Below are 21,571 nucleotides of genomic sequence, written 5' to 3' on the forward strand. Positions count from 1 at the left end.
GCACCTAGGTCCTCACTCGACCTAGTGTTTAGCTCTGCGACTTCAAGACTCGTTCTTAAGTCGTGGTGTTTAAAAGTGCCCACTCACTGATTCCTTTATTTCGAGTGATTTAGTGATAGAAACTTTCGTGGTTGCTCGAGGTGCCGAGGAAAGAAAGAGGGACGTGCTGCGAGGGGAGACGAGCGTTGCAACTTTCTAAGAGCTTCTCAAAGATCAAGCTTCAAGAAAGGTTAGTAAACTTCTTAGCTCATAATAGTTTTTAATTACGTGTACTTGCTCTTTTGTCTAGGTTAGTAAAAACTGGTTTTACTTGTAAAAGAAAATTTTTAAAATTCCGCCGCTTACCGAAGCTTTAATTATTTTCTTAAACCCTAGATCGATTCCAACAAATGGTATCAGAGCTATGGTCAAAGATTATCATGTACATGTTTTTAAAATTATGAGCTTGAAAATCGTTTTCGAAAGTTTACTAATTTTGTGACAAGTTAGAATTGTTATCTTAGATTTTTTTTTTAATTTATTGCTCTTGTCTTTAAATTAAAAAGCATGTTGATTTTCTATGAGTTTGGGATGTTTTTAAAACACATTAGAATCAGTTCTAAAAGTTTTTAATATTTTATATTGAAAAACGTGTTTTAAAGGTTTGAGAAATTTCGAGTAAAATTTTGTGACTAGTTATATTGTCTTGCTAGTTTCTTATTTTTACTTGAATCGTTTTATGCTTGTTGTTATTTCTATTATGCCTTGTTATTACCCTGCTAATAAAACACAAATAAAAGCTTTAACAACCTTCATAAAACGTTCCGTTACACTCGATTCTTTTTCGCACCTAAAAAGGACCAAGCTTTAATTATTTCTTTTTCTTCGAGCTGGAGTAAACCCGCATTAAAAGTGGTATAACTCTCTTCTCTTATATTTAAATTTAATAATTCTTGAATCAAATTATAGCTCTGTCTGTCCTCTGTCCAATGCCACCGGTTTCGGCTCAAAAGGACATCGGAGCCGCCAGATATGGCGATTTTACTCCGAGGTACGCGGCTGTCTGAAACTCCAGTTTTTTTAGAAATCCGGATATTCAAACCCCACTACCATGAGTTATAAAACTCTAATGAGAAAATTTTCTTGAGCAAAAATGTTTTTCATATGATTATAAACATGATGTGTAAGATTAAAAGTTTTGATTTTTGAAAGATTAATTGAAATTGAGTTTTTACAAAACTAGTTTGAATTTTGAAAAACCGTTTTCACTTTCAAACTTGAAAATTTTTTGTCACCCAAATCAAATAAGTTTTCAAAATGTTTTCAAAACTATATCAATATCACATATGTTCAAAATCTATATGCTCTTTAAAATTTGAGTGGGAGGTCTCGTTGTAGACAAGCCGAAAAATAAAAAGATGTGTAATCTCAAACTTTCAAGTGTTCGAGTGAGTTGAAATTCACACTTCCCTCTAGAAAATAGGAAAAGATCGAGTATGTACCTTGTGCCTTTATGCACTAATACTACTCTGAACATGTCGATCTAGGATTCTCTTCTAGTTGTCCGCTCTGTCGCTCTCTAACTAGGAAATTTGTTTCCGAACTTATAAAAGTCGATGAACCAACTCCAAAAACTAAGTGGGAGGGTTATACTTGTTGTTTGTAACCCACGATCCCTAACACTAATGAAAAGTGCAAGTGTCGCCGGACTAAGAGTCACCCTCGTGGCCCTCTCTTAAATGAGAGTACTCAAGGGCGCTTTGCTCTGATCATTGCTCAATGAGCTACGTCCGAGAGTGAGACGATGATGACAAGGCCTCCCCTCGGCGGATTGTTTTTCAAAGTCAATCTTTTGGACTAAGTGGTTGGTTACACATTTAGACTCAATCCCTAGTAATCCTCCCTCGAGGCCCTGCGAAAGGATGTGAGTGATCAAACCAATTTACAAGGTGGCTAGTCAAAATTGGTGTATTGACATCTTGGCTAAGCATTAATGATGTGTCATTTACTTATAAAAGGATATTTTTTGTGGCCTTCCCTCGAAGGAGTAAATTATCGTTTGGTTTATAACACCTTTGGATTTTATCAATGTCTTAATAAAACTTAAATCCTAAACCAAAGACTAATCATAAACTTGTTTCAACTTAAATAAGCAACATGTCTCGCTAACCTCTCTCTCTTTCATTCTTTCCTCGAACAAACTTGAAAACGAAAACTACATAGATTCGAAACATAACCTCGACATAATCCTTACCAAGCACAAATGGGTACTCACCACCCCGTGTCCTCCTCTGACGAATAATGATTCAACTCAAGAAGACAAAGACGCCTTGGCGGCCTGGCTCTGCTCCGATGAGATTGTGAGGTGCTATATCTTAGCATCAATGAACAATGTGTTGCAACAACAACATCGTGACATCGAGACTGCCGCCGACATGCTCACCAATCTCCATGAGATGTTTGGAGGGCAAAGGCGTCAAGCAAGGCAAAAAGCAGTTCGACAATTTATGAACTGTCGCATGAAGGCTAGGACTCCTGTTGGAGACTTTATGATATTGATCATTAGTCATCTGAGTAAAATGGAAATCCTAGGATCTGAGATTGATGGGAAGAATATCATAGATGTGATCTTAGAAACTCTCCCCGCATCTCTTGATACCTCCAAGATGAACTACTCCATTAACAAGCTAGAGTACACTGTTACCAAGCTTATGGAGGAACTTCACACTGCTGTAGGTCTCACTAAGAGAAAGAGGAATCAAGGAGAGGTACATGCTACTGAGCAAAAAGCCTCCGCCTCTGGAACTAAGAAGAGACCTCACAAGGCGGATAAAAAAAACTGTCCTGCAAATCTCAAAGCAAAGGAACATAGTATTGTACTAGTTACCAAAGCATGCATAGTAGCTGATAATGTATCAATGTGGATTCTTGACTCCGCCGCTACTAACCATATTTGTTGTTCGTTGAATGGTTTCAAGAAAACCAAAAGCTTAGAGGAAGGCGAGTTCTGTTTCAAATAGGGTGATGGGAGCCTGGTGTCCGCGAAGGCTGTGGGATCCGTGACGCTGTCTTTTGAAGACCGCACTTTAAACTTGAATAATGTTTATTTTGTTCCTACCTTTTGGAAGAACTTAATATCCGTTGCTCGTCTTACTGAGCAAGATTATTGTTTAAAGTTCATTAAGAATGGAATTCATATTTCGTTTCCTGATAATTCTTTTGTCACTGATGCATGTATGAAGAATGCTCTTTTTTACATTTGTCCCACTCAACCTTCACTTTTAGACACCGAAATAGATAATGATCTAATTAGGGAGCCAAAGAGGATCAAACTTTCTGAATCCTCCAATCTAACAAAATCAACACACCTATGGCACTTAAGACTTGGTCATATCAGTCTAGAAAGGATTAAGAGACTTGTGAGGGATGGTCCACTCCAAGCCTCTGCAATAGGTTCACTCCCTACTTGTGAATCCTGCATAGAAGGAAAAATGACTAAGTGACCTTTCTCTAATAAAGGTCGAAGAGCCACTGAGTTGCTGGAACTAATACATTCTGATGTATGTGGTCCGCTCAGCCAACAGACACGTGGAGGATACGAATACTTCGTTACCTTCACTGATGATTACTCACAATATGGGTTTGTCTATTTGCTCAAACACAAATCCGAGACCTTTAACGTATTTAAGGTTTTTAGGGCTTTAGTGGAAAAGCAAACTGGCAAAGTGATCAAAACCCTTCGATCTGATCGAGGTGGTGAGTATATGTCTGGAGAGTTCGATGACTTTCTTAAAGAAGAAGGTATCGCTTCTCAGCTTACCGCACCAAGCACACCTCAACAAAACGGAGTGTCAGAGAGAAGAAACCAAACTCTAATGGAAATGGTTAGATCAATGATGAGTTACTCATCACTCCCTCCTTCCTTTTGGGGATATGCCCTCGAAACAGCCGCTTACATTCTGAACCAAGTTATGTCCAAAACGGTTCCTGGTACTCCTTATGAAAGATGGACTGGTTGTAAAGTTAGTTTGGGCCACATCCGAATTTGGGGTTGCCCTGCACACGTGCTGAGGCAAAAGACTAGCAAGTTGGCTAGTAGGTCAGAATTGTGCCTGTTTGTGGGATATCCAAAGGAAACTAAAGGTTTCATTTTCTATAGTCCCGAGGACGATAAGACTTTCGTTAGCACGAATGCTCGTTTCCTCGAGGAGGACTTCATGAAGGATGCGAAACCTAGAAGCAAAATTGTGCTTGAAGAAAAGTTGGGTGAGGAAACTTCTACCTCATCTGTAAGAACTGTTCTAACCCCAACTGAAACACAACCTAACTCATCAGAATCTCGTCAAGTAGTAGTTCGACGTAGTGGGAGGGCTACTCAAAAGCCTGATAGGTACATGTCTTATGGAGACTCTCTTGTAGCCGTCTCTGACATGGATGATCCTGTTTCCTATAGCCAAGCGATGGCTTGTTCTGAATCAAACCTTTGGCTTGACGCCATGAAAGTTGAAATGCACTCGATGTATGTCAACAAAGTCTGGAAACTTGTAGACCTTCTTGAAGGGATTAAACCCGTAGGGTGTAAGTGGATATACAAGAAGAAAAGGGGTCCTGATGGGAACGTTGAGACGTTCAAAGCACAACTTGTGGCGAAGGGTTATACCCAACAAGAAGGGATTGACTATGAAGAAACCTTCTCTCCAGTCGCGATGCTTAAATCCATCCGCATACTCCTATCCATAGCTGCAGCTCTCGACTATGAGATCTGGCAAATGGATGTCAAGACAGCCTTTCTGAATGGCAATCTTGACGAGCGCATTTACATGGCTCAACCAGACGGTTTCATGGATAAAGGTCAAGAGACCAAGGTTTGTGAGTTGCTTAAATCCATTTATGGACTAAAGCAAGCATCTAGGTCATGGAATATTAGATTCGATTAAACTTTAAAGAGCTTTGGCTTTGAACAGTCAATAGATGAGCCTTGTGTTTACAAGTTAATACACGAAGGCGAAGTTGTGTTTCTGGTATTATATGTCGATGATATACTACTCATTGGTAATGACGTGGGTAAGTTATCTGAGGTTAAGGTCTGGCTGGCAAAGCAATTCGATATGAAGGATCTAGGAGAAGCCGCGTACATTCTGGGGATCCAAATCTTTCGAGATAGGAAAAACCGGACCATGTCGCCCTCTCAAGAATCTTATATTGATAAGGTGATGGATCGCTTCTCGATGCAAGACTCCAAGAAGGGTCAAACACCTTTTAGGTATGGAGTTTCACTCTCTAAGGACCAGTCTCCCAAGACTGCACAAGAGATTGAAGACATGAGGAAGATTCCTTACGCCTCTGCCGTAGGAAGCCTCATGTATGCTATGCTTTGCACTAGACCTGACATCTGTTTCGCCGTTGGCGTAGTTAGCCGTTTCCAATCCAACCCTGGACCCGAGCACTGGATTGCTGTTAAGCATGTTCTTAAGTATCTTCGAAGAACTAGGAACTTGATGCTTACATACTCAGGTACTGACCTAACTATGACGGGATATACCGACTCCGATTTTCAAGCGGATAAGGAAATCCACTTCGGGATCTGTTTTCATCCTTAATGGTGGAGCTGTCGTGTGGAGGAGTATTGAGTAATCTTGCATTGCTGACTCCACAATGGAAGCAGAATATGTGGCTGCTTGTGAAGCATCCAAAGAGGCTGTATGGCTTAGAAAATTCCTTAAGTATTTGGAAGTTGTTCCAAACGTCGACGAGCCCATGACCCTTTATTGTGATAATAGTGGGGCTGTCGCTAACTCAAAGGAACCTAGAAGCCATAAGCGCTCTAAGCACATTGAGAGGAAATACCATTTGATTCGAGAGATCGCGCAACGCGGAGACGTGGAGGTGAAGTAGATCTCTAGCAGATCCATTCATCAAGGCCCTAGCGAACATGGTCTTCGACCAACATCGAGAGGGATTAGGCATGAACGACTACACACATCTTCTTTGAGTCAAGTGGGAGTTTGTTGTCAATGGTGCCCACAAGAAGAGTTGTAGTGTGTATTTATGTACATTTGATGTCATATAGTCTTACGAAGACTCTTGCTTGTAATTGCTTATTCATTAATAAAGTTGAAACGTTCATTCATTCTTTCTTTGTTTGAAGCTTTATGATAAAACCTTAGTCTTTTAGTCCATACACAAACTTAACAACTTACGAAGAGACAAATGTAGATTTGCATGAACAAACTCTTCGTAGTTTGCCTAAAACGATATATTCGCAATCTTAGGGTCAAAGGACTATTGACCTCAATACGATTGTTAGAAGAATCTATGATGTCTGGTTATGAGGCATTGAGAGTTGGAGACTCTATAGTTCTTCTAGGTACCTTCCGAAGGTACTGAATTGACCAGTGCACGTCTAGAGACAAGATAAGTACAAACCATTTAACCTCTTATGTCTCGAAGTCACTATGTATGAATTGCATCATGCTTACCTTAATCCTGAAATGAGACATGCCATTTCACACCTTAGTATTCTCATTTGAGAAAGTCAGAGTTCGGACTCACTATGTGATTCCGAACATGGCCTATTGGTGAAGTACTAAGTTGTGAGTATATCATGAGTAACTTTGTGAAGTTCTCATAGATATGGAATTCATGTACAAGATTGCTGAAATGCAATGTATGTCACCTCATGCTTTGTTCCTTGGAGTGTGAATAAATGAACTGGCCAGTGTCCAAATTGAGTCCTGACTCTTTTGGATGAAACAATGTGACTTGTTAGCTCCTCGTCATATACATTGTTTCTAACTTATTCACAAGCGACAAAGGAGTTGAGGAAATAACAGTTAGAAGGGTAAAATGGTAATTTAGTAAATCCCGACTAGCTGATGACATTCATGAAGGGTAGCATAGATAATATTCAGTGGATCCGCTCATTATAATTAGGTGAATTCTTGAGTAGAAAATAAATTCATTTGAACAGAGAGATTTTCAGTGTCAGCTCTTTAGTGGAGTCAGTTGGCATTAAGCTAAACTTGGAAAAGGTTCGTGAACTTTTGAGTCCAAGTGTTTAGCTCAAGCTTTGTTCATTTGGGTCCATGAGGTTACTGTCACGAATCACATCGATAAGAATAGTTAAACTGGAAGATAAGTCAAAACAAGAACGAAAATAGTTAAAAGGGTATTTTTGTCTTTTGAGACAAATGATGAAATGAATGTCAAAATTTTTTTTGACAAGTTCATTTGATGACTTAATGTCACTCGGCCATGACTTGATCATTGGGCTTTGTGAATTAATTTCATTTCATAAGAATTTTTTTGAAAATTCTTAATGGGCCTTTTTCATGTTGTCATGAACAAATGGAAAAGCTTCTAGAAGGCCTTTCTAGAGCATAATAGGCGCCCACTACCCAAAGAGAAAGAGAGTTCCTTTTGTGCATAAATGTATGAAGATACTTGCCAAAAGAAAAAGAGGAAACAAATTTCCTATTCAAGGCAATGGGAATTTCGGCCAAGACAAGTCAAGGGAGACGAAAAATAAAAGAGGAAACAAATCCAAGGTGTCATGAAGGCTTATGTGGCCGTGTCACTTGGATAGGAATGGGAAATAAAGGGTTGCTCATAAAGACTTGGAAAATAAGAGGAAACTACTTCTTTCCAAGGCCAACCATTCTCCTATAAATAGGACCCTCATTCCCCTCATTTTATTCATTCCACATAAGTTAGAGATTGAGAGCTTCTCTCTCTAGACCTTGTGGTGGCCGAACTCCTCTCTCTCTCTCTCTAGATTATTTTCGATTTTTCTTGTTTTGGCACCTAGGTCCTCACTCGACCTAGTGTTTAGCTCTGCGACTTCAAGACTCGTTCTTAAGTCGTGGTGTTTAAAAGTGTCCACTCACTGATTCCTTTATTTCGAGTGATTTAGTGATAGAAACTTTCGTGGTTGCTCGAGGTGCCGAGGAAAGAAAGAGGGACGTGCTGCGAGGGGAGACGAGCGTTGCAACTTTCTAAGTGCTTCTCAAAGATCAAGCTTCAAGAAAGGTTAGTAAACTTCTTAGCTCATAATAGTTTTTAATTACGTGTACTTGCTCTTTTGTCTAGGTTAGTAAAAACTGGTTTTACTTGTAAAAGAAAATTTTTAAAATTCCGCCGCTTACCGAAGCGTTAATTATTTTCTTAAACCCTAGATCGATTCCAACAGACTCGAGGTGCGAACTGGACTCGAGGAGCAAGCTCGACTCGAGGAGTTGTGTGAAGAGTCGGAACGAGGAGTATTAGTCGACTCGCGGACTCGGAGCTCGACTCGAGGAGCGAGCTGGACTCGAGGAGCGAGGTGTTGTCAATGGTGCCCACAAGAAGAGTAGTAGTGTCTAGTAGGTCAGAATTGTGCCTGTTTGTAGGATATCCGAAGGAAACCAAAGGTTTTACTTTCTATAGTCCCGAGGACGATAAGACTTTCGTTAGCACGAATGCTCGTTTCCTTGAGGAGGACTTTATGAAGGATGCGAAACCTAGAAGCAAAATTGTGCTTGAAGAAAAGTTGGGAGAGGAAGCTTCTACCTCATCTGTAAGAACTGTTCTTACCCCAACTGAAACACAACCTAACTCATCAGAATCTCTGTTGGAATCGATCTAGGGTTTGAGAAAAAGTTTAACGCTTCGTTAAGCGGCGGAATTTTAAAAATTTTCTTTTTAAGTAAAACTAGTTTTTACTAACCTAGACAAGAGCATATGCATGTAAATAAAAACTAATATGAGCTATTAAAGTTACTAACCTTTCTTGAAGCTTGAACCTTGTAGAAGCTTTTGGAAAGTTGCAACGCTCGTCTCCCCTCGCAGCACGTCTCTCTTTCTTTCCTCGGGAACTCGAGCAACCACGATAGTTTCTATCACTAAATCACTCGAAAAGAAGGAATCAGTGAGTGGGCACTTTTAAACACTACGACTTAAGAACGAGTCTCAAAGTCGCAGAGCTAAAGACTAGGTCGAGTGAGGACCTAGGTGCCAAGACAAGAAAAATCGAAAATAGAAACTAGAAAAAGAGAGAAGAGGGGCGGCCAACAATGTCTAGAGAGAGAGTGTCTCAATCTCTAACTTATGTTGAATGAATAGAATGAGAGGAATGAGGGTCCTATTTATAGGAGAAGGGTTGGCCTTGGAAAGAAGTAGTTTCCTCTTATTTTCCAAGCCTTTATGAGGAAATCTTATTTCCTCTTTTTCCCTTGCTTTGCACGTCCAACATGTGCTTCAATAAGCCTTGGATTTGTTTCCTCATTTAGTTTGTCTCTCTCTTTCCCTTGTGTTGGCCGAACTTATGCTTTCCTCATAGAGGAAATTTGTTTCCTCTTTTTCTTTTGGCAAGTATCTTGATACATTTATGCACAAAATAATTTCTCTTTCCCTTGGGTATTTGGGCGCCCATTTCACAACTAGAAGGAGCTTCTAGAAGCTTCTTCATTTGTTCATGACAACATGTGAAAGGCCCATTAAGAATTTTCAATAAAATTCTTATGAAATGAAATTAATTCACAAGGCCCAATTAATCATATTATGGCCGAGTGACATTAAGTCATCAAATGAACTTGTCAAAATTTATTGACATCCATTTCATCCTTATGTCTCAAAAGACAAAAATACCCTTTCGATAATTTTCGTTCTTGTTTTGACTTAGCTTCCAGTTTAACTATTCCTATCGATGTGATTCGTGACAGTGACCTCATGGACCCAAATGAACAAAGCTTGAGCTAAACACTTGGACTCAAAAGTTCACAAACCTTTTCCAAGTTTAGCTTAATGCCAACTGACTCCACTAAAGAGCTGACACTGAAAATCTCTCGGTTCAAATGAATTTATTTTCTACTCAAGAATTCGACCTAATTATGATGAGCGGATCCACTGAATATTATCTATGTTTACCCTTCATGAATGTCATCAGCTAGTCGGGATTTACTAAATTACCATTTTACCCTTCTAGCTGTTATTTCCTCAACTCCTTTGTCGCTTGTGAATAAGTTAGAAACAATGTATTGACGAGGAGCTAACAAGTCACATTGTTTCATCCAAAAGAGTCAGGACTCAATTTGGACACTGGCCAGTTCATTTATTCACACTCCAAGGAACAAAGCATGAGGTGACATACATTGCATTTCAGCAATCTTGTACATGAATTCCATATCTATGAGAACTTCACAAAGTTACTCATGACATACTCACAACTTAGTATTTCACCAATAGGCCCTGTTCGGAATGACATAGTGAGTCCGAACTCTGACTTTCTCAAATGAGAATACCAAGGTGTGAAATGGCATGTCTCATTTCAGGATTAAGGTAAGCATGATGCAATTCATACATAGTGACTTCGAGACATAAGAGGTTAAATGGTTTGTTCTTATCTTGTCTCTAGAAGTGCACTGGTCAATTCAGTACCTTCGGAAGATACCTAGAAGAACTATAGAGTTCCTAACTCTCAATGTCTCATAACCAGACATCATAGATTCTTCTAACAATCATACTGAGGTCAATAGTCCTTTGACCCTAAGATTGCGAATATATCGTTTTAAGCAAACTACGAAGAGTTTGTTCATGCAAATCTACATTTGTCTCTTCTTAAGTTGTTAAGTTTGTTTATGGACTAAAAGACTATGGTTTTATCATAAAGCTTCAGACAAGGAAGATTGAATGAACGTTTCAACTTTATTAATGAATGAATAGGCAATTACAAGCAAGAGTCTTCATGAGACTTTATTACATCAAATGTTCAAAATAAAGACTACAACTCTTCTTGTGGGCACCATTGACAACAAACTCCCACTTGACTCAAAGAAGGTGTGTGTAGTCCTTCATGCCTAATCCCTCACGATGTTGGTCGAAGACCTTGTTCGCTAGGGCCTTGGTGAATGGATCTACGAGGTTGTCCACCGTTGAGATCTTCTTCACTTCCACGTCTCTGCGCTGCACGATCTCTCGAATCAAATGGTGATTCCTCTCAATATGCTTAGAGCGCTTATGGCTTCTAGGTTCCTTTGAGTTAGCGACAGCCCCACTATTATCACAATAAAGGGTCATGGGCTCGTCGACGTTTGGAACAACTTCCAAATACTTAAGGAATTTCTTAAGCCATACAGCCTCTTTGGATGCTTCACAAGCAGCCACATATTCTGCTTCCATTGTGGAGTCAGCAATGCAAGATTGCTTAATACTTCTCCACACAACAGCTCCACCATTAAGGATGAACACAGATCCCGAAGTGGATTTCCTGGAATCCTTATCCGCTTGAAAATCGGAGTCGGTATATCCCGTCATAGTCAGGTCAGTACCTGAGTATGTAAGCATCAAGTTCCTAGTTCTTCGAAGATACTTAAGAACATGCTTAACAGCAATCCAGTGCTCGGGTCCAGGGTAGGATTGGAAACGACTAACTACGCCAACGGCGAAACATATATCAGGTCGGGTGCAAAGCATAGCATACATGAGGCTTCCTACGGCAGAGGCGTAAGGAATTTTCCTCATGTCTTCAAACTCTTGTGCAGTCTTGGGAGACTGGTCCTTAGAGAGTGAAACTCCATGCCTAAAGGGTGTTTGACCCCTCTTGCAGTCTTGCATCGAGAAGCGATCCATCACCTTATCAATATAAGATGCTTGAGAGAGCGACAGGGTCCGGTTTTTCCTATCTCGAAAGATTTGGATTCCTAGAATGTATGCGGCTTCTCCTAGATCCTTCATATCGAATTGCTTTGCCAGCCAGACCTTAACCTCAGATAACTTACCCACGTCATTACCAATGAGTAGTATATCATCGACATATAGTACCAGAAACACAACCTTGCCTTCGTGTATTAACTTGTAAACACAAGGCTCATCTATTGACTGTTCAAAGCCGAAGCTCTTTACAGTTTCATCGAATCTAATATTCCATGACCTAGATGCTTGCTTTAGTCCATAAATGGATTTAAGCAACTCACAAACCTTGGTCTCTTGACCTTTATCCACGAAACCGTCTGGTTGAGCCATGTAAATGCGCTCGTCAAGATTGCCATTCAGAAAGGCTGTCTTGACATCCATTTGCCAGATCTCATAGTCGAGAGCTGCAGCTATGGATAGGAGTATGCGGATGGATTTAAGCATCGCGACTGGCGAGAAGGTTTCTTCATAGTCAATCCCTTCTTGTTGGGTATAACCCTTCGCCACAAGTCGTGCTTTGAACGTCTCAACGTTCCCATCAGGACCCCTTTTCTTCTTGTATATCCACTTACACCCTACGGGTTTAATCCCTTCAGGAAGGTCTACAAGTTTCCAGACTTTGTTGACATACATCGAGTGCATCTCAACTTTCATGGCGTCAAGCCAAAGGTTTGATTCAGAACAAGCCATTGCTTGGCTATAGGAAACAGGGTCATCCATGTCAGAGACGGCTACAAGAGAGTCTCCATAAGACATGTACCTGTCAGGCTTTTGAACAGCCCTCCCACTACGTCGAAGTACTACTTGACGAGATTCTGTTGAGTTAGGTTGTGTTTCAGTTGGGGTAAGAACAGTTCTTACAGATGAGGTAGAAGCTTCCTCACCCAACTTTTCTTCAAGCACAATTTTGCTTCTAGGTTTCGCATCCTTCATAAAGTCCTCCTCAAGGAAACGAGCATTTGTGCTAACGAAAGTCTTATCGTCCTCGGGACTATAGAAAGTAAAACCTTTGGTTTCCTTCGGATATCCTACAAACAGGCACAATTCTGACCTACTAGCCAACTTGCTAGTCTTTTGCCTCAGCACGTGTGCAGGGCAACCCCAAATTCGGATGCGGCCAAGATTCACTTTACGGCCAGTCCATCGTTCATAAGGAGTACCAGGAACCGTCTTGGACGGAACTTGGTTCAGAATGTAGGCGGCTGTTTCGAGGGCATATCCCCAAAAGGAAAGCGGGAGTGATGAGTAACTCATCATCGATCTAACCATCTCCATAAGAGTTCGGTTTCTTCTCTCTGACACTCCGTTTTGTTGAGGTGTGCCAGGTGCGGTAAGCTAAGAAGCGATACCTTCTTCTTTAAGAAAGTCATCGAACTCTCCACACATATACTCACCACCTCGATCAGATTGAAGGGTTTTGATCACTTTGCCAGTTTGCTTTTCCACTAAAGCCCTAAAGACCTTAAATACGTTAAAGGTCTCGGATTTGTGTTTAAGCAAATAGACAAACCCATATCTTGAGTAGTCATCAGTGAAGGTAACGAAGTATTCGTATCCTCCACGTGCCTGTTGGTTGAGCGGACCACATACATCAGAATGTATTAGTTCCAGCAACTCAGTGGCTCTTCGACCCTTATCGGAGAAAGGTCGCTTAGTCATTTTTCCTTCTATGCAGGATTCACAAGTAGGTAGTGAACCTATTGCAGAGGCTTGGAGTGGACCATCCCTCACGAGTCTCTTAATCCTATCTAGACTGATATGACCAAGTCTTAAGTGCCAGAGGTATGTTGATTTTGTTAGATCGGAGGATTCAGAAAGTTTGATCCTCTTTGGCTCCCTAATTAGATCATTATCTATTTCGGTGTCTAAAAGAGAAGGTTGAGTGGGATAGATGTAGAAAAGAGCATTCTTCATACATGCATCAGTGACAAAAGAATTATCAGGAAACGAAATACGAATTCCATTCTTAATGAACTTTAAACAATAATCTTGCTCAAGAAGACGAGCAACGGATATTAAGTTCTTCCCAAAGGTAGGAACAAAATAAACATTATTCAAGTTTAAAGTGCGGTCTTCAAAAGACAGCGTCACGGATCCCACAGCCTTTGCAGACACCAGGCTCCCATCACCCCATTTGAAACAGAACTCGCCTTCCTCTAAGCTTTTGGTTTTCTTGAAACCATTCAAGGAACAACAAATATGGTTAGTAGCAGCGGAGTCAATAATCCACGATGATACATTATCAGCTACTAAGCATGCTTCGGTAACTAGTACAATACTATGTTCCTTTGCTTTGAGATAGGCGGGACAGTTCTTTTTATCGGCCTTGTAAGGTCTCTTCACAGTTCCAGAGGCGGAGGCTTTTGCTCAGTAGCATGTGCCTCTCCTTGATTCCTCTTTCTCTTATTGAGACCTACAGCAGTGTGAAGCTCCTTCATAAGCTCGGTAACAGTGTACTTTAGCTTTGTAATGGAGTAGTTCAGCATGAAGGTATCAAGAGACTCGGGGAGAGTTTCTAAGATCATATCTATGATATTCTTCCCATTAATCTCAGATCCTAGGATTTCCATTTCATTTAGGTAACTAATGATCAGCATCATATGGTCCCTAACAGGAGTCCTAGCCTTCATGTGACAGTTCATAAACTGTCGGACTGCTTGTAGCCTTGTTTGACGCCTTTGACCTCCAAACATCTCAAGGAGATTGTAGAGCATGTCAGCGGCAGTCTCGAAGTCACGATGTTGCTCTTTCAGCATATTGTTCATAGATGCCAAGATATAGCACCTCACAATCTCATCGGATCGAAGCCAGGCCGCTAAGGCGTCATTGTCCTCTTGTGTTGAATCATCATTCGACAGAGGAGGACACGGGGTGGTGAGTACCCATTTGTGCTTGTTAACGGTAGGTATTATGTCGAGGTTACGTTTCGAATCTACGTAGTTTTCGTTTTCGAGTTTGTTCGAGGAAAGAAAGATTGAGAGATGGTTGAGAGACATATTGCCTATATAAGTTGAAACAAGTTTATGATTAGCCTTTGGTTTAGGATTTAAGTTTCATTAAGACTTTTATAAAACCCAAAGGTGTTGTAAACCAAACGATAATTTACTCCCTCAAGAGAAGGCCGCAAAAAATCTCCATTTATAAGTAAATGACACATCATTAATGCTAAGCCAAGATGTCAATACATCTATTTTGACTAGCCACCTTGTAAATTGGTTTCATCACTCACATCCTTTCGCAGAGCCTTAAGGAAGGATACTAGGGATTGAGCCTAAGTGTGCAACCAACCACTTAGTCCAAAAGATCAGCTTTGAAAAACAATCCCCCAAGGGGAGGCTTTGCCATCATTGCATCACTCTCGGACGTAGCTCATTGAGCAATGATCGAAGCAATAACGCCTTGGAGTACTCACATTTAAGTGAGGGTCGCAAGAGCGGCTCTTAGTCCCACGTTATTGCATCTTTCACTAGTGTTGGGGATCGCGGGTTACAAACAACGAAAATAACCCTCCCACTTAGTTTTTGGAGTTGGTTCATCGACTCTTGTAAGTTCGGAAATAAATTTCCTAGTTAGAGAGCGACAGAGCGGACAACTAGAAGAGAATCCTAGATCGACATGTTCAGAGCAGTATTAGTGCATAAAGGCACAAGGGACATACTCGATCTTTTCCTATTTTCTATTTCGGGAAAGTGCGTGAGGGAAGTGTGAACTTCAACTCACTCGAACACTTGAAAGTTTGAGATTACACATCTTTTTATTTTTCGGCTTGTCTACAAGGAGACCTCCCACTCAAAATTTCAAGAGCATATAGATTTTGAACATATGTGATATAGATATAGTTTTGAAAACATTTTGAAAACTTATTTGATTTGGATGACAAAATATTTTCAAGTTTGAAAGTGAAAACGGTTTTTCAAAATTCAAACTAGTTTTGTAAAAATTCAATTTCAATTAATCTTTCAAAAATCAAAACTTTTAATCTTTACACATCATGTTTATAATCATATGAAAAACATTTTTGCTCAAGAAAGTTTTCTCATTAGAGTTCTATAACTCATGGTAGTGGAGTTTGAAAATCCGGATTTCTAAAAAACTGGAGTTTCAGACAGCCGCGCACCTCGGAGTAAAATCGCCATATCTGGCGGCTCCGATGTCCTTTTCAGCCGAAACCGGTGGCATTGGACAGAGGACAGACAGAGATTTAATTTGCTTCAAGAATCATTAAATTTCGATTTCTGAGCAGAGAGTTATGCCGCTTTTAATGCGGGTTTACATTCCAGCTCGAAGAAAAAGAAATAAATAAAAGCTTCGTCCTTTTAGGTGCGAAAAAGAATCGAGTGTAACGGAACGTTTTAAGATATTGTTTAAAGCTTTTATTTGTGTTTTATTAGCAGGGTAATAACATAGAATAAAAGAAATAACAACATGCATAAAACGATTCAAGTAAATAAACGAAACTAGCAAGAAAATAAAACTAGTCACAAAATTTACTCGAAAATTCTCAAACCTTTAAAACACGTTTTTCAATATAAAAAATTAAAAACTTTTAGAACTGATTCTAATGTGTTTTAACATCATCCCAAAATCATAGAAAATCAACATGATTTTTAATTTAAAGGCATGAGCAATAAATTAAAAAAAATCTAAGATTACAATTCTAACTTGTCACAAAATTAGTAAACTTTCGAAAACGATTTTCAAGCTCATAATTTAAAAACATGCACATGCATTCCTTTGACCATAGCTCTGATACCATTTGTTGGAATCGATCTAGGGTTTGAGAAAAAGTTTAACGCTTCGTTAAGCGGCGGAATTTTAAAAATTTTCTTTTTAAGTAAAACTAGTTTTTACTAACCTAGACAAGAGCATATGCATGTAAATAAAAACTAATATGAGCTATTAAAGTTACTAACCTTTCTTGAAGCTTGAACCTTGTAGAAGCTTTTGGAAAGTTGCAACGCTCGTCTCCCCTCGCAGCACGTCTCTCTTTCTTTCCTCGGGAACTCGAGCAACCACGATAGTTTCTATCACTAAATCACTCGAAAAGAAGGAATCAGTGAGTGGGCACTTTTAAACACTACGACTTAAGAACGAGTCTCAAAGTCGCAGAGCTAAAGACTAGGTCGAGTGAGGACCTAGGTGCCAAGACAAGAAAAATCGAAAATAGAAACTAGAAAAAGAGAGAAGAGGGGCGGCCAACAATGTCTAGAGAGAGAGTGTCTCAATCTCTAACTTATGTTGAATGAATAGAATGAGAGGAATGAGGGTCCTATTTATAGGAGAAGGGTTGGCCTTGGAAAGAAGTAGTTTCCTCTTATTTTCCAAGCCTTTATGAGGAAATCTTATTTCCTCTTTTTCCCTTGCTTTGCACGTCCAACATGTGCTTCAATAAGCCTTGGATTTGTTTCCTCATTTAGTTTGTCTCTCTCTTTCCCTTGTGTTGGCCGAACTTATGCTTTCCTCATAGAGGAAATTTGTTTCCTCTTTTTCTTTTGGCAAGTATCTTGATACATTTATGCACAAAATAATTTCTCTTTCCCTTGGGTATTTGGGCGCCCATTTCACAACTAGAAGGAGCTTCTAGAAGCTTCTTCATTTGTTCATGACAACATGTGAAAGGCCCATTAAGAATTTTCAATAAAATTCTTATGAAATGAAATTAATTCACAAGGCCCAATTAATCATATTATGGCCGAGTGACATTAAGTCATCAAATGAACTTGTCAAAATTTATTGACATCCATTTCATCCTTATGTCTCAAAAGACAAAAATACCCTTTCGATAATTTTCGTTCTTGTTTTGACTTAGCTTCCAGTTTAACTATTCCTATCGATGTGATTCGTGACAGTGACCTCATGGACCCAAATGAACAAAGCTTGAGCTAAACACTTGGACTCAAAAGTTCACAAACCTTTTCCAAGTTTAGCTTAATGCCAACTGACTCCACTAAAGAGCTGACACTGAAAATCTCTCGGTTCAAATGAATTTATTTTCTACTCAAGAATTCGACCTAATTATGATGAGCGGATCCACTGAATATTATCTATGTTTACCCTTCATGAATGTCATCAGCTAGTCGGGATTTACTAAATTACCATTTTACCCTTCTAGCTGTTATTTCCTCAACTCCTTTGTCGCTTGTGAATAAGTTAGAAACAATGTATTGACGAGGAGCTAACAAGTCACATTGTTTCATCCAAAAGAGTCAGGACTCAATTTGGACACTGGCCAGTTCATTTATTCACACTCCAAGGAACAAAGCATGAGGTGACATACATTGCATTTCAGCAATCTTGTACATGAATTCCATATCTATGAGAACTTCACAAAGTTACTCATGACATACTCACAACTTAGTATTTCACCAATAGGCCCTGTTCGGAATGACATAGTGAGTCCGAACTCTGACTTTCTCAAATGAGAATACCAAGGTGTGAAATGGCATGTCTCATTTCAGGATTAAGGTAAGCATGATGCAATTCATACATAGTGACTTCGAGACATAAGAGGTTAAATGGTTTGTTCTTATCTTGTCTCTAGAAGTGCACTGGTCAATTCAGTACCTTCGGAAGATACCTAGAAGAACTATAGAGTTCCTAACTCTCAATGTCTCATAACCAGACATCATAGATTCTTCTAACAATCATACTGAGGTCAATAGTCCTTTGACCCTAAGATTGCGAATATATCGTTTTAAGCAAACTACGAAGAGTTTGTTCATGCAAATCTACATTTGTCTCTTCGTAAGTTGTTAAGTTTGTTTATGGACTAAAAGACTATGGTTTTATCATAAAGATTCAGACAATGAAGATTGAATGAACGTTTCAACTTTATTAATGAATGAATAGGCAATTACAAGCAAGAGTCTTCATGAGACTTTATTACATCAAATGTTCAAAATAAAGACTACAACTCTTCTTGTGGGCACCATTGACAACAATCTCGTCAAGTAGTACTTAGACGTAGTGGGAGGGCTACTCAAAAGCCTGACAGGTACATGTCTTATGGAGACTCTCTTGTAGCCGTCTCCGACATGGATGACCCTGTTTCCTATAGCCAAGCGATGGCTTGTTCTGAATCAAACCTTTGGCTTGACGCCATGAAAGTTGAAATGCACTCGATGTATGTCAACAATGTCTGGAAACTTGTAGACCTTCCTGAAGGGATTAAACCCGTAGGGTGTAAGTGGATATACAAGAAGAAAATGGGTCCTGATGGGAACGTCGAGACGTTCAAAGCACGACTTGTGGCAAAGGGTTATACCCAACAAGAAGGGATTGACTATGAAGAAACCTTCTCGCCAGTCGCGATGCTTAAATCCATCCGCATACTCCTATCCATAGCTGCAGCTCTCGACTATGAGATCTGGCAAATGGATGTCAAGACAGCCTTTCTGAATGGCAATCTTGACGAGCGCATTTACATGGCTCAACCAGACGGTTTCGTGGATAAAGGTCAAGAGACCAAGGTTTGTGAGTTGCTCAAATCCATTTATGGACTAAAGCAAGCATCTAGGTCATGGAATATTAGATTCGATGAAACTGTAAAGAGCTTCGGCTTTGAACAGTCAATAGATGAGCCTTGTGTTTACAAGTTAATACACGAAGGCAAGGTTGTGTTTCTGGTACTATATGTCGATGATATACTACTCATTGGTAATGACGTGGGTAAGTTATCTGAGGTTAAGGTCTGGCTGGCAAAGCAATTCGATATGAAGGATCTAGGAGAAGCCGCATACATTCTAGGAATCCAAATCTTTTGAGATAGGAAAAACCGGACCCTGTCGCTCTCTCAAGCATCTTATATTGATAAGGTGATGGATCGCTTCTCGATGCAAGACTGCAAGAGGGGTCAAACACCCTTTAGGCAGGGAGTTTCACTCTCTAAGGACCAGTCTCCCAAGACTGCACAAGAGATTGAAGACATGAGGAAGATTCCTTACGCCTCTGCCGTAGGAAGCCTCATGTATGTTATGCTTTGCACTAGACCTGACATCTGTTTCGCCGTTGGCGTAGTCAGTCGTTTCCAATCCAACCCTGGACCCGAGCACTGGATTGCTGTTAAGCATGTTCTTAAGTATCTTCGAAGAACTAGGAACTTGATGCTTACATACTCAGGTACTGACCTAACTATGACGGGATATACCGACTCCGATTTTCAAGCGGATAAGGATTCCAGGAAATCCACTTCGAGATCTGTTTTCATCCTTAATGGTGGAGCTGTTGTGCGGAGAAGTATTAAGCAATCTTGCATTGCTGACTCCACAATGGAAGCAGAATATGTGGCTGCTTGTGAAGCATCCAAAGAGGCTGTATGGCTTAGAAAATTCCTTAAGTATTTGGAAATTGTTCCAAACGTCGACGAGCCCATGACCCTTTATTGTGATAAAAGTGGGGCTGTCACTAACTCAAAGGAACCTAGAAGCCATAAGCGCTCTACACATATTGAGAGGAAATACCATTTGATTCGAGAGATCGCGCAACGCGGAGACGTGGAGGTGAAGTAGATCTCTGGCAGATCCATTCACCAAGGCCCTAGCGAACATGGTCTTCGACCAACTTCGAGAGGGATTAGGCATGTACGACTACTCACATCTTCTTTGAGTCAAGTGGGAGTTTGTTGTCAATGGTGCCCACAAGAAGAGTAGTAGTGCCTATTTATGTACATTTGATGTCATATAGTCTTACGAAGACTCCTGCTTGTAATTGCTTATTCATTAATAATAAAGTTGAAACGTTCATTCATTCTTTCTTTGTTTGAAGCTTTATGATAAAACCTTAGTCTTTTAGTCCATAAACAAACTTAACAACTTACGAACAGACAAATGTAGATTTGCATGAACAAACTCTTCGTAGTTTGCTTAAAACGATATATTCGCAATCTTAGGGTCAAAGGACTATTGACCTCAGTACGATTGTTAGAAGAATCTATGATGTCTGGTTATGAGGCATTGAGAGTTGGAGACTCTATAGTTCTTCTAGGTATCTTCCGAAGGTACTGAATTGACCAGTGCACTTCTAGAGACAAGATAAGAACAAACCATTTAACCTCTTATGTCTCGAAGTCACTATGTATGAATTGCATCATGCTTACCTTAATCCTGAAATGAGACATGCCATTTCACACCTTAGTATTCTCATTTGAGAAAGTCAAAGTTCGGACTCACTATGTGATTCCGAACAAGGCCTATTGGTGAAGTACTAAGTTGTGAGTCTGTCATGAGTAACTTTGTGAAGTTCTCATAGATATGGAATTCATGTACAAGATTGCTGAAATGCAATGTATGTCACCTCATGCTTTGTTCCTTGGAGTGTGAATAAATGAACTGGCCAGTGTCCAAATTGAGTCCTGACTCTTTTGGATGAAACAATGTGACTTGTTAGCTCCTCGTCAATACATTGTTTCTAACTTATTCACAAGCGACAAAGGAGTTGAGGAAATAACAGCTAGAAGGGTAAAATGGTAATTTAGTAAATCTCGACTAGCTGATGACATTCATGAAGGGTAAACATAGATAATATTCAGTGGATCCGCTCATTATAATTAGGTCGAATTCTTGAGTAGAAAACAAATTCATTTGAACCGAGAGATTTTCAGTGTCAGCTCTTTAGTGGAGTCAGTTGCATTAAGTGTTTAGCTCGAGGTGCGAACTGGACTCGAGGAGCGAGCTCAACTCGAGGAGTTGTGTGAAGAGTCGGAACGAGGAGTATTAGTCGACTCGCGGACTCGGAGCTCGACTCGAAGAGCGGGCTCGACTCGAGGACCAAACTGGACTCGAGGAGCGAGCTCGACTCGAGGTGCAAACTGGATTCGAGGAGCGAGCTCGACTCGAGGGGCGAACTGGACTCGAGGAGCGAGCTCGACTCGAGGTGCGACCTGGACTCGAGGAGCGAGCTCGACTCGAGGAGCGAGCTCGACTCGAGG

The sequence above is a fragment of the Urtica dioica genome, chromosome 1, assembly GCF_054948205.1.
Source record: "Urtica dioica subsp. dioica isolate 48M chromosome 1, U.dioica_male_clone48M_v1_H2, whole genome shotgun sequence".
Lineage (NCBI taxonomy): Eukaryota > Viridiplantae > Streptophyta > Magnoliopsida > Rosales > Urticaceae > Urtica > Urtica dioica.